Source organism: Corvus brachyrhynchos, unplaced genomic scaffold (assembly GCF_000691975.1).
Source record: "Corvus brachyrhynchos isolate BGI_N302 unplaced genomic scaffold, ASM69197v1 scaffold69, whole genome shotgun sequence".
Classification (NCBI taxonomy): Eukaryota; Metazoa; Chordata; class Aves; order Passeriformes; family Corvidae; genus Corvus; species Corvus brachyrhynchos.
Window position 1 is genome coordinate 4,163,864 of NW_008240228.1, and position 11,199 is coordinate 4,175,062.

Sequence of the window (11,199 nt, forward strand, 5' to 3'; positions counted from 1 at the left end):
GCAAGGTCTTCAATCACTTTAACAATTCTTTTCGTATATAGATATATATATATATATATATAGCAAACTGGGGTATGGATAATTTAATGGTTCTGCATTATACAAGATATATCTCTGCTATTAAGTAGAAGGAAATATGTATTTGAAAGTCAAAATCTATTAGGAAAATTCTGAAGTACTACTGCTATGTAGTTAATTTCCAAAAATGCTGTTTAAGTAACATTAGGTTTGGCCTTCCCTTCAGAGAAAGAAGCACACTGAAATTCACCAGAACTGTTTGGTGTGTGTGTGTTTGGATACAAAGACATGTGATGGTGCTCCCTTCTCACTGGATGAGACTGAGCTGTGAGGGAGGGATGGTTTCTTTTGTAACTTCCAGTTGAGTTATTTGTGTTCCTTAAGTAATAATGAAAGGTACATAATACAAAAATGATGTCAAGCCTTGGTTTTTTAAAACACTGCAGCAGAAATGAAAAGTGGTAGTAAAGAATGAGGTCATGCCCGAAATGTGTGAGCCACAGGCTGCCAGCAAAACGTTTCCTTTGCTGCCCACGGAGCATTTGGGAGCAGCTCTGCACCGGAACTACCCAAGCAGGGTTTTCAGAGAGGTCCAGGAAACAGCATCTCCTTGCTTTACAATCTTCTTGCTAAACAAAACATTTTTACATGGCCACGCACTGGCTTTTGTCTTCATTTGCTTTAATGTTTACAGAATATAATTTGGTATCAATTGCATGACAGGTGACTTGGAAAGGGAGTTGACAGCAGCTCTCAACGTGGTGTTTGGGAAGGAACACGTGGGAAGCTCCTGTTTTCTTCCTAAGAGGTTACCAACTGATGGGTGACAGAAGGGTGAAACTGAGCAGCTCTGCCAACAAACAGGCATATTTTTATCAGAAGCATATTAGTTCCACTGCAAACTGCTACAGTATTAACCCACACCCCATAACAGTGTGCAGAGCTGGGGATTTCGTCCAGCAGCAGTGACCTTTGTGTAGGCCCAGGGTTATGTCCTGGGAAGACTCCAGGTCCTCAGGCCTGGTTTTGTCACAGGCAGTCAATGGTCCTGGGTCTGTGGCACTCAGGGGCTGCCTGAGGTGCTGAACTGGAAACCTGTGGATTGAAAAGCTTATTTTTTTGGCCAAAGGTGTGCAAGTGTGCATGTATATATTTAACATATATTGCTGTGCTTAAGCATGAGAAGCAGGCAATATTCTGTGGGCAGAATCAGCAGTGTTGGTTTTTTTGGTATATATTTCTTTTTCTTCTCTTGCAGCATCTTGGTTTTCAGCATTTGATCTGCATGTTAGACCCAGTAAATTCCCTGATCTTGAAGTTAGTTCCTGAGAAGAAGTAGTAATTTCAAGTTATGATTTGATCCAGGAACTCAGTAAAATGCAAATTCCCCTATGAAATGCCCAGACTTTAGAGGAGTTTTTGCACAGTAAGACAATCTGTTCAATCAGAGCAAACAGTCTTAATTTCTCACTGTAGGTTTCTTAGCATCATTTACATTATCCCAGGCAAGGTTTAATAGGAGTGAAGTCTATAAAGAGTCTGATTTTTCTTTAATTAATCTTCCACAATATAAACATTTTTAGTAGCCTTTATTAGAAGAAAAAAGGGAAGACACAATGGGCTGTTTTTTAAGATAAGGCCACTTATTTACAAAAGGCTTAAGAACAGATTCTCATGGCATTAATTATAGGGGCTCATTTAAATGTGCACAGATTTTACAGGAAAAGTGCTTTGAGGACATTCTGTGCTTTTATGTTAATTTACAGCATTCTGTATCCCAAAATGAACCCTGATACACTTTGCATTCCTTGGTTTCTTTGGATGCCAGGTCTTGTCAATCTAGGAGGGTTTATATTGAGTTTCATTTGTTCTTGTGTAATATTTACATTTCTGTGCTGTCCAGAGGCCCTGATCAGAACAGCTCTGTTTTGCTGGGCACTGCACGGATACCCAGATAATCTTAACCCTAAAGTGAGCCAGAAAATACAGAAATGGAGCATCAGAGGTGGGCTTTGCTGTCTCAGGTCTCTTACAGGAGTTCTGCAGGTTGCTGTGTCCCACCTGGAGCCATGGGCATAGTGTGAGCTGCCTGTAGATTGATGCCATCCCTGTGGGGGCTTCACTCCCAAGTCTTGAGGATGTGGTGCTCCGTGCTGAGTGTTTGTTGAGTGCAAGACTGTCCTTGTGTGCCTGGGAGTGCCTCTTCTTAGCTGGAAGTGCCAGTCTGGTTCTCAGACCAGTCCTGAGTCAGCATCCTCACAGTCCTGGCCGTGGCGTGTCCCAGAGAGCCCAGCTCAGCTTGGTTGCCTACGAGGCTTCCCTTTGGGACTGCAGCTGATCTTGATGTGTGTTGACTTAAAACCCCGTAGATGATTTTGGTTTAGGTTTGGTTTGTTCTTCTTGTTTGGTTTGGGTTTTATGAAAGTAAGAAACAAAGATTACAACATGGAAAAATAGGTTTTATTATGTAGTGGCAGCCGTGGTTTTAGGTTACCTTGGTAGGCCTTGGTTATTCCCAGTTCTTGGTTTCTGGGAACAAAGTTTGTTTTCTTCCCAGCATTCTGCTTCACTTTTTTTAATTACTACCTCTTTAGCCTGGTTTTTTTTTTTTCCAATCATCTCTAAAATCTTATAGAATCAGTTCACACTGACGATTAGAGCCTTCTAGATGTTTTTCTACTATGCCAGCTTGCAGGCTGTCTTTCACCTTATGTTTTCTCTTTAGTAAACCAGAAAAATAAAAAACCCCAAGGACCAACCCAAAGCACCCCCCCAGTTTACTGAAGCACAGGAGATGAATGTGGACTCACACTGTTGTTTTCTGTCTGTTATCACTGTCAGCTGGCCTGCAGAACTGCTCCCAGAATGATCAGGTCCATAAAACCCTTGAGGTACTGGAGTGCTTTACTGTTTGTGTAGTTTCAGGATAGCCCTGTATTTGGATGCTGGAGATTCTTGGCTTGACTCCTTGTCATGTTGTTTTGGCATGTAGGAGGTACAAAGAGTAGCCTTGGAGGTTGGGTGAGGGTATGTTTACCTTGAGGTAGGTGAGAAATTGTATTCCGAAACACTGCAGCATTCAGTTTGCTCCTTGGGATCTGGAGAGGATCAATATTTTATGCTGTGAGAACTCAAATATTGAGGGTGTGTTATAAAATTATTACAAATATTGCATCATTAACATCACTTGGTCTCCAAGAGCTGCTCTCACTTGTTCAGTGGTTACCTGTAAACTTCAGGATTGATTATTCGATTACCTCTAGTGTTTTGTGCAGATCTAAAGTTTCATTTGGCTGTTTGATGATTCCTCTTGTGCAAAACTGTAGAAATTGTCTCTGTTGCATGGCTTTTTTCTTTCCTTTTTTTTCCTGCGTTTTTTAAAAGATTCATCTTTTTTTCCCCCCTTAAATGATATTTCCATGTTCAGAACCTCTGCAGAGATGCCATGGAGGATTTATTGGGGTAACTGCCCAACCTTATAGATCTTTGCTGTCTCCTGTTGAAGAAAAGAAAGTCACTTGTTTATAACACTGAAATTCAGTAATTTTTTCTTGTTTACTTTTGGCTTTGACCCTTTTTAAGGCAATGAGCCGCCAGGCTTAAAGGAAAATGAAAAGAACCTTTTATTTATAGCAGTACTGCCAAATTGCAGTTGTGGATTGTGCTGAGGTGCTACTCCAAATGAACTGGAGTAAACAGAGGCAAAAAATGGAAGGAGGAACTTGTATCCTTGATAATTGTGAACTTTCTAAAGTGAAAGGGAAGGTGACACTAAGACAAAGTTGTTTTCTTTGTAGTTGTAAAGCAATTGAAGGAAAAGCTCTGTGACTTTCGTAGCTAAAAGGCTTCTATTTTTGGAAAGATATTTCAGCTTTTGTTCTGTACAATTATTTCGGTTCATGTTACTTGATGTGATCAGAAACGATTTTGTCCTGAGACTTTTCCTGTTCAGGCTGCTGCAAACTGGTTCCTTCTCATTGCTCAAGCCACTTGATCAGTGATGCTGAAGACGAGTTACGTAAATCCCATTCTGCTGAGTTTTGTTGTGAGTTACAGACCATTGACGAGTATTTACTGAAATGCTTTTCTTTGTATATAGGGAAATCTTCTGTTGGAAGTACTTGGAACAATATCCTTAAAGCCACGAGGCTCTACCACTGTGGAGTGGATTAGTTAGTGGATAACTTCAAGGAAAATGAAGAGAGCAAGAGAGGAAAAGAAAAGCATCCCTTGCTTCACATTCAAAAGATACTTGATCAGTGTAGAGCTAGAAGTCATCATGTTTCCCGTGTAGGAAATCTTCCTGTGTGATTATTCTTCTGATGTGTTTGGTGCCATATTGCTTTCCCTCCACAAGGGTAGTTTTCAAGTTCCCAAGTCTCAAGCAATTCCTGAGCCAAGTCCAAGGTAATGTGTTTTAGGCTATCTGGGATGTTGTTGGTGTCAGTTCTTCTACCAGAGCCGCTCTTGGGGCTGTCCTTGGATACAGAGGTGGTGCAGAGTGTAGTGGGGCACTACAGATGCTTGGGCTCAGTGTCACTCTGGGGTTCAGGGGGCAGGATCTTGGAGAGCAGACCTGGCTCCATTTCCCTTGGCCTGCCTTGGAGGTGATGCCTTGGTTTTGGGAGATTGATGGTTTTGTCTGCCATGGAGACGCTTCAGGCCATTATGAGCCTCGCCCATTCTTTTAATTCATAGAATTCCTTTTTGCTTCTTTTTTCTTCCGTGTTAAACAGTAAAATTGCTGATCCAGACTTTCTGTGTTACAGGTTTTAACTCCTTGCTGCTTGATTTCTCCATGTCACTGCAGTTTGCTCCCGTCTTCCTGTGTTCAACTGACATTGAGTCAGAAAAGCAAATCCTGGAATCGTGTTCTGTGTCCAAGTGATGAGCAGGCTGTGATTTGGCATTTAAGTGATTGGGAGGGAAGAGCAATGTTTACTTCTTGGTTCCTTTTATTGGATCTGTTTACTTCTTTGAGTTCTTTTCAGGTAGCTAATAGGGGTTTCTGTAGCCCAGGCTACACCTTTGTAGTTGTCTGGATGCTGGGACAATGTGAACAAGATTCTTACCATCCTCAGGAGCAAGTGGTTGTGCTGATTACTCAGTGCTGCTCATAGTAACAGCATGCTGCAATTAAACAGAGTTGTGGCCATTTAATTTCTGTTGTTTAAGCTGATATTGAGGTGATTTCTTCTTTCATTTTGTGCAGCAAATTGGCAATTTCTTGAAAATGTGAAGAGGTGAGAAGCCGTTCTTTCCACTTTGTTCCTTTCCTTGTATGGGAATTGATTTGCAATCTGAATGCTAAACATGGACATGCAACTGTGAGGATTTCTGTGGTGTTCTTGTCACTTAGTAAAAATATCCAGCTCGTTTGTAGATTTGCAAAGTCTTATTTCTGGAATTGTTCAGATCCAGTGCGTCTGATGTATGGTGAGCTTCTCAAGGGAGCTCTGGTGCAAGTGCATTGCAGTTCTGTGCATTTGTATAGAACTGCTCATGAGATTTAGTGCTGGAACAACCGGTGGAAGAAGTTGAAACTAGTCAGAAAAAATCCTTGTGGAAAATGCACCTTTGGGAGTTGACCGTTATTCAGCTAATTTGTAGAAGGGCTGTAAATAAGACTTGAGAAACCCATGACAACTGAGACTTGGTTTCTAGATCAGCATCCCTGCAGACCATTGGTTCCCATCAAGGAGGTGAGTGGCAAAACTTCTTTTGCCTTTTTCCGTGCTTTCCACACATTGAAGAAGCCTCCAGTTCATTGCACTGACTTCCACTTGAGAGTTTTTAATCTATGTAATTGTGTATAGAAGCAGGAGATACATGCTTTATGCTGTGCCACTACAGTTGTTCAACAGTCATTGTCTTTATCTTTCTATTGTGCTTCCCAGGTCATTTTGGGGGGATTTGATAAATTTTATCAAGAGTTTAATTTCATCTTTAGGAAGTGTTCGGTTGCCTATTTATTATTCTGTGACATGTAACTATTAAATTCTTCATCATTTAGGTTTCAATACAAGCCCCATGGTTTTCACCAGCAGTAAAATTACTTTTAAGTGGGTGTGAATTGAAAAACAGAGTCATTTTCTGCCAGTAGTTTCTGTTCTTTGCAGATCTCTTCACCAGATTTCATTCTGAACTCCGTGGGCATCAACAAAACTGACAGTGCTTTCACTTCTGTGCTCTATCTGCTTGGAGAAGCTGTGAACAGTGCTGGAAATGGACAGTGGCATGTTTGGGAGGGCAGCTCCAGAAAAGCTGTAGAGGGGCCAGAATATCAATATCTACTGAGGAATTTGGGAAATGGGCTGTCTGTGAAAGGCATGTGTAGCACAGTTTATCCACCCTTGTCAGGCACCTGTGTTCTGGACAGGAGGTGCATGGTGGGATTACACTCTGGGCTCACAGTCAACAATTGATACAAGATATTGAAAACTTTATTTTTTCCTTCTTGGAACTTACGGGATAACACTGGGGAGTGTGAGCTCAAAAGCTTGGTAAAAGTAAGTTCTCCTGCTTAGTTGAAGGACAGTCAGTGAAGTAAATCCTTGTCTGTGTTGGCTGGTCTCTGACTTCTTTCACAGTTAACAACAAACTGTTGCTGGTTTACTTAAAGGTGAACTCTTTTTTCCTCTAAACTACTTTCTTTCCTTAATGTATGACGTGAAACTTGAATACCACAGTATTTCAAGTCACAGGTGTCAGTGCTTGATCTGCTGATGTAGTATTTAGAGTAGATGCAGTCTGATCAAGCTGATCAGAAATGGAAATCAGTTTCCATCAGTGTCTTGGAAACTTGATGGTCTGAACAACAGCGCCAGTTTGAGTCTTTGCAGAGTGACTTGGATTTGAGCTCTGTGTAGCCATAGCTACAGATACTGCCCCATGTGTACTTGCTGATATGAGACCTGTAAAAACATTTGTTTATATCAAAATGGCATCTGTAAATACATTTTCTGGTTGTGGGGGATGCTTGTCAGGGAACTTCACTGCTGTCTTGGATGTACTTGTATAGACCCCATGCATTGCCTTCAGCCATCTCTTATTTTTTATTTCTCTTATTTCTTTCAATCCATCATCTTCTAAAAATTATATGTTTTAGCCAGCAAATTACCTAATTCATTGTGTGTTTGAGAGATTTACTAAATACAGATTATCAGGCACAAAGGAATGCAAAATTTGAGTGTGTATCTGAAAGTTGAAAGACAGTGACTTTATTGCTTGCCTATCCTTCCTCAGGATTTTATTGTCCTTTCTGAATGAGTGTTGCTTGCACCTGTGCTGATGGAAACAAATAAAGCCTTGGAGTTCAAATGCTGAGCAAGCTCTTCCTGGGCTTTCAATGAACTGCCTGAAGCTCCATTGAGGATAATGACCCATTGCCCATTTACCTCTCATCTCCTTGTTTAAGGAGGCTTAAATATACTTTGTAAGAAATGAATTAATCATATTTTCCTCTCACAGATTTTGTCCCTGAAACCTGGAGCACAGTCATTACATGCTTTTGTTGTAAATCTACTGGTAATCTGTTGCTTCTTATGGGCCAGGGTGGCTCAGTCGTGGGCCTTTTCTTTCTGGTTGTGGGGGAAGGCTGCTGTTGTTGTCTGAAACTGATTCACAGCGTGCCAAGTAGTACAGCTGAACTAATTTGCAAAGTTCTCTCTTGAAAATAGAATGCTTCCTGGAGTAGGTATTTTAATTTTTGCATTCCTTGCTACTTCTAATTAAGACTAATAGAAAACCTCTTTAGTTTTTGGAACCTTGTTCATGTAATTAAATCTTTGTTTTACTTACGAAGTAGTTTGATAGACTGAGTTCTATGTCTTCACCTTAAAGGAGTATTTTTAAAGAAGTCCAGAGCTGGAGTATTAGAGAAAAATTATTCAAACGCAGAGTCATTCAAGTACTGATACATTATGTTATTGAAAGGAAAGAATGCAAGTACTCTCTTGTAAACTGAAAGCAAGCAATCCTTTATCTGAGCAGTAGTTTTGGCAGTGTCGGTGTCAGCCCTAGCTTTGAAATTTACCTTGGGATAATTAGTGATATGCTAGGAAATGCTGGAATTATGCAGTGCTTGTCCAATCCTGCATTGATTCCTTAAGAAACTTGCAGTGGCTGTTGTCAAAATATTATGATGGGCAGCCTGACTTTCCACATCTAGTATGTGTTTTGGTGATGTCAGGCAGACTTGATTGTGGAAATACTGCCTAAATTGAGATGGTTTTTTTGGTTTTGTTTTGTTGGTTTTTTCTTAATTAAAAGAGGAACTATGACGACTTCAATATAAAGAAAAAACCACAGTCTTCCCAGAATTGTAACATCTTGGAGTCAAAGACAATTCACAATCCTGAATTAAAATAGGACTCTGAAATAAGACTGCTACTTTTTCTTTCTTTTTTTTTTTTTTTTCTGTTGCTAAACTCCAGTGAGTGGCACAGATGCTTTGAAATTGCTTTTTGGGTTTTTTTTCCTTAGTAATATGTAACTTGCCTTTCCCTGGAGAGGGAGGACTGCAATATCTTGTCTGCTGAGAATTCCAAGATAACAGAAGCATTAGGAGGTGCAGAGATCCCACAGATCCTTCAGACTCCTTCTGTCTGATATGATTGACATGGAACCAGTGCTGATGAACGCTCCTGGGCCCAGGCTCAGCCCTGCTGTACTGCCAGGCTTCCATGGAAATGCAGCAGCGTGGACATCCCACTGGCTGGGAGCAGCTTTTGCTGTGCTGTGCTGGGCCCGGGGAGCCCTCTCAGAAGCTGGGGGTATGAAAAGGACAATGTGGAGACTCCTGGAGACTCTTCTTGGGCCAGCAGAGCCAGAGCAAGGTGCAGTTTGGCCCCGTTTATTCCATTCCCAGCCAGATACTCCACAAGCTGGTCTTACCCCATTTCCTACTGGTGTTTGATCAGAAAGGCTGTATGTGCATTACACAGTGTTTAACTGATGGAAGCACATTCTGCTCTTTGAACCTTTGATGGGAGTCTCCTCCTTCTCTGTATCCGTGCCACTCTGTGCTGCATGGGATACTGCTTGTTCCTCAGTCCTTGGCATAATCCAACCTGAATTACGTATTTCACATTCCCATTTTATCCAGGCCAGATTTCCACTGTTAGGCATTCTTGGATTCAGTATTGGTGAACTTGGAGCTGTGGCTCATTGAGTGGGAACAGTGTGAGTTTACATGGTGTAGCAACTTGGGCTTGGCTTTGTGTGGAAGGTGCAGTGCTGCTGCTGGACCTGGCGTGGCTCGTGCTGTTTTACACTTAAGATGCTGTATCTAAGAGTTTATTTAGATTGTAGTTGACTGGGGTAGTTCTGGGTAGACCCAGCTCCAGTGTGCTGGGTAAATCTGGGTATCGTCTGCTCGTTAGCATTTAACTGCATTTAAAACAGTGTGGAACTGTTCCTGGAAGCAGTGCCTGTGGCAAGTTCTCTTCGGGAAGGTGAAAGTTGTCAGATGCTCTTAAGGACAGCTGTTGGCTTAGGTAGACTTCTGCAGCCATTCTAAAGGGGGCATTTTAACCCAAAGCAAACGTGACCTAGCATGATGAAAACTTTAGGGTGGCATCACTGCTGCAAGGTGCCAATTCTTCAATTTCATACAGCTGCCCAGAGCCAGCTGCTGCTGTTTTGCTCCAGACTGCATTAACTTATTATGATTAAAGGAGAACAGGTGTTTGCTGGAGAAGATAAGGGAGGTGGGATGGGAAGGGAAATGTAGAGATTGAAAGAGAGAACTTGCTGGTGTTTGCAGAGAAACAGGAGATAAAAGGTAGCGGTTACCTGAGGTCAGCTGATTTCCCTGTTCTGGTGAAATTGTATCTTAGAAATGCTGTCTGGTTGATGAACATACCAAGGCTTGTTCTGCTCTTTGTGCAACTGTGCTGTGCACTGGAATACTGAATTAGAATTCCTTAGGTGCTTCTGATCTCATGGCAGCTGTGAGGAATTACTCAGGTGCTGAATAACCAGCAGATGACGTTGGGGACACCAGTTGTAACTGCTTTTTCCTTATTCTTTTGAGTAGCTCCTGTATTTCCATTCCTAAGAACACAGTATTGTTTAGACTTGCAAACCTTTGTCAGATTTGTTGAAATTGCCTTTGTTCAAAAGTTTGTCTCTGACACAAGTACAGCTTGTTTTTTTTAAGGAAATGAGACTCTTAAAGTTGCTAATTCCTGTCCTTAAGCCATTATGTTGTCTTCACGATATTTGTGTTTTAATATTTGTATACTTCATAGTCAAAATCTTGCAGGAAAGCAATCTATTTACCGAGTTGTAATATTTATAAATACAAGAAGTATAGAGTTTGATGTAGACTTAAAATGAGTTGAGGTGTGTTGTGGGCTGGAGGTGTGATGAGTGCTCTGGTGGTGTGATGAGTATCATCAAGGTAGCATTAAAGGCACTCAAGCACCCTAACCAGGCCATTATAGAATTGTATTGCTGTAGTGTTTGGGGGTTACAGATCTGATTGTTCCTGACATTTGAACAGTGTTTCTAATACCAAAGAATTAACTTTTTGTATTTTCTAGTACATTCTGCAGTTGTGCTTCTCTTTTATTATGCATATCTAGTCAGTATTCTGGGATGCTTTTGTGTTCTGGAGACAGAGAGGTAGAAAGACGACGTTTTTTCCTCACTGAAAAGTTGTAGGGAAGTCTGGACAGTTAAACTCTGGCCATTGAACTTCAAGCTGATGCTGTCCTATTAAATACTTGTCAAGGATGGCTCCAATAAAGGTCGGGAAGAACTGTGGTGAATCAATCTAAGGCAGTCATAAATTCTTTATAATAAAAAAAAGTAATTCTAATACGTGAAAGTAGAAAGGGGATGGGAGATGCTGAACTCTGTGGCTATCATCTTACATGCTGTTGATCCTAAGCAAAAAGAAACCCCCTACTAATCACTGAAAACATCTCAATGCATTGAAAAAAATGTGCTGGTTCTCTGTGCGAACAATGGTACTCACACAAAAAGTTACACATTTTTATATCTATATACATATGTATTTCTGACAAGATTAGTGTTATTGCTCCTAATGCTGTTTTGTTTAGTGTATGGCTCATTTCCTCTGTTTATTCTGTACCGGTGAACAATTTCTGAGAATAATGTTCATTCTGCAAGTGATCTGGTCTTTCCCATGTGAAGCTGATATCAGATGAGGCT